This window comes from Heterodontus francisci, unplaced genomic scaffold (genome assembly GCF_036365525.1).
Source record: "Heterodontus francisci isolate sHetFra1 unplaced genomic scaffold, sHetFra1.hap1 HAP1_SCAFFOLD_51_2, whole genome shotgun sequence".
In the NCBI taxonomy this organism is placed as follows: Eukaryota; Metazoa; Chordata; class Chondrichthyes; order Heterodontiformes; family Heterodontidae; genus Heterodontus; species Heterodontus francisci.
In genome coordinates this window covers 2,286,507-2,289,491 of record NW_027141369.1, presented here as the reverse complement: position 1 = coordinate 2,289,491, position 2,985 = coordinate 2,286,507, and the positions used below count along the sequence as shown (strand labels likewise).

General features: G+C 41.4%; 1 non-coding gene across 1 annotated transcript; it reads left to right on the top strand.

Moving 5' to 3' along the window:
- The first annotated feature begins 2,338 nt into the window (after window positions 1-2,338).
- trnaf-gaa (transfer RNA phenylalanine (anticodon GAA)) lies at window positions 2,339-2,411 on the top strand. The gene has a single exon. It is a non-coding gene; the product is annotated as a tRNA-Phe (tRNA).
- The last annotated feature ends 574 nt before the right edge of the window (window positions 2,412-2,985 follow it).

Here is a 2,985-nt window from a genome sequence, read left to right as displayed (position 1 = left end):
ACAGGAAGGGTGGCTCAACTGTGGCTTACAAAAGAAATTAAGGAAAGTATTAGATCCAAGGAGGAGAAATATAAAATGGCCAGAACAAGCAGCAAACCTGAAGATTGTGAGCAGTTTGGAATTTAGCAGAGGAGGACAAAAGGATTGATTAAGAAGGGGAAAATAGAGTATGAGAGTAAGCTAGCAGAGAACACAAAAACTGACTGTAAAAGCTTCTATAGATATGTGTAGAGAAAAAGATTAGTGAAGACAAATGTGGGCCCCTTGCAGTCAGAAACGGGGGAATTTATAATGGGGAACAAAGAAATGGCAGACCAATTAAATACATACTTTGGATCTGTCTTCACAACGGAGGATACAAATTATCTCCCAGAAATGTTGGGGAACATAGGGTCTAGTGAGAAGGAGGAACTGTATGAAATCAGTATTAGTAGGGAATGTTTGGGAAATTGATGGGATTGAAGGCCGATAAATCCCCAGGGCCTGATAATCTACATCCCAGAGTACTTAAGGAAGTGGCCCTTGAAATAGCAGATGCATTTCTGGTCTTTTTACAAAATTCTATCGACTCTGGAACAGTTCCAATGGATTGGACGGTAGTTAATGTAACTCCATTATTTTAAAAAAAGAGGCAGAAAGAAAACAGCGAATTATATACCGGTTAGCCTGACATCAGTCGTGGGGAAAATGCTGGAGTCCATTATAAAAGATGTAATAGCAGAGTGCAATAATAACTCGTCTCCACTCCTAGTATTTCTGAATCCCACACATTCACTATAATGTGAACAATTATTTCCTGTTGTGTCTCTCTCAGATTTGTAAACTTCACTGCATTGGAGTGAGGTGACATCTACTGGCGGGAAGCAAGAACTGCAATCAAGCAGCAGAAACTCCACAGTCTGTCAGGGTGAAAGAAACATTGCAATGTGAGGATACAGCGATGTGGTTTGATTGGGTAGATGGAGACATGATTCCACTTGTGGTGGTGTCTGAAGCAAAGGCCAGAAATACAAAATTGTCAGTAATAAAAGAAATGAAGAATTCATGAAAAATGTAGTAACGTAGCGAATGGTTAAAATGTGGATTGAATAGAAAGTGAGATTGGATGGACAGAAGCAGTCTGAAAGGATGGCTGAAACAAAAGGTGAGTGCCCTAAAACGTTAACTGTGTTTCTCACAGCACAGATGCTGCCAGAGCTGCTGAGCATTTCCACCACATTCTGTTTTTATTTCAGCATTTGCAGGATGTTGCTTTGATCTGAAAAAAAATGGATGATTGGCTGGGGGGTTCCAGTGAAATTCCACAGCAGCGAATAAAGCCTGACCTGTCAGTGGCTCGTTGGTCTAGGGGTATGATTCTCGCTTAGGGTGTATGGTTAATTAACATGCGAGAGATCCTGGGTTTAAATCCCAGACGAGCCCTGGTCTGCTGGCATTTTTAGATTAAGGTTATCTATTGGTTTCAGCCTTGCAGAAGGTGGAATTGACTTCCATACGGAGCTGGCTTGAGGACCAGACAACTGGATTCAAAGAGCTTGTCGAAAAAATTGTAATTAACTAAATGTACAGATAGCCAAGTGGGAATATAAAGTTGTTGCTGCAATTGTGACCTGACTCCAAATACAACAGGACTGGGTTCTGGACTGGAATGGAATGGAATTCTTCAGTGTTTCTGTTGTTTGGCTTGCATTGACTCATCGATTTTCTTGTTTTTCACTTTGTCGATGCCTTTGAATAATTGTGGATCCTTCTTCAGAGTGTCTTCTTTCACCAGGTCGTTCTGACCTCTGATGATGTTGATCGTAATCAGCTTCAATTCGCTGATAGTTTTGGAAGTGAGCAGATTTCCTTTGCTTGAGTCTACAACATGGAACTCAGTCTGACATGTGGACCCATGGGAGGATTTGAATGCCACTCCTGCGTTGGAGTGGCATCCATCCAATAAGAGAGCGAGTAGAAGTGACAGTTCTGTCAGTCGAACATGAGACTTTTAATGGCAGGGTTGTGAGTTTGAGTGCCATTCTGTTTTTCCCTTTTTTAAGGCTTCTTGAGCAGAGAGTACAGCCAGTGTTTGAAATGAGCAAATCTCGCTTTGATTCAGGACTCTTACCTCTCTGCAGCATCTCGCTATGAAAGATTGAATTTGATCTCATTTCATTCTCAGCTCAGGGTCTGTGCGGCTCATTGGCACTTCTGGCTGTCTCCCGCTTCACAATCCATCAGTCCTGAGAAAGCAATGGGGAATATTACTCACATGTTGTGTTCTTTAATTTTTTGGAAAACTTGAATGTTTGTATTTTCTTCCAAAATAAGGACACCGAACCACTGTTAATGTGGGGCTGAAATAGTTCAGTTGGGAGAGCGTTAGACTGAAAATCTAAAGATCCCTGGTTCAATCCCGGGTTTCAGCAATTCCGCTTCCTTATGCGTCCCTTGCCTTGGTTCTGATTTTCTGGTTGCACAATTTACTTTGAAATTATTTACCAAACACCAGTGGATTGAATTTGAGAAACAACACAGTCATTTGCAGCATAGAAGGTGGTCGTTTGGCCTATCACGTCCATGCTGGCTCTCCCCGGAGCAATCTAGTCAGTTCCACTCACCAGCTCGATCCCTTTCCTCCTGCAAGTTTCTTTCCTTCAAGTATCCATCCAATTTCCTTTTCAAATCATTGATTGTCTCTGCTTCCAGCACACTCGTGGGCCAAGTCATTACTACCCACAAGATAAAAAAGTTCCACCTCATCAAGGATGGGAAATACTTATATCTTCTATATTTAGCTTATTCTCTATTTCTATGAGAATAAAATGGCAGTCAACATGAAAGGAAACCCAAAAATCTTCGAGCAGCATGTAAATGATAAGTGGGTAGTAAGAGGTTGAGTCGGGCCTATTTGGGAGAAAGAGGATAATATAAGCTTAGAGGTGCAGGGCAATTTTAATCTGCTTAATGAGTACTTTGTATCAGTGATCACTAAGGAAGTTG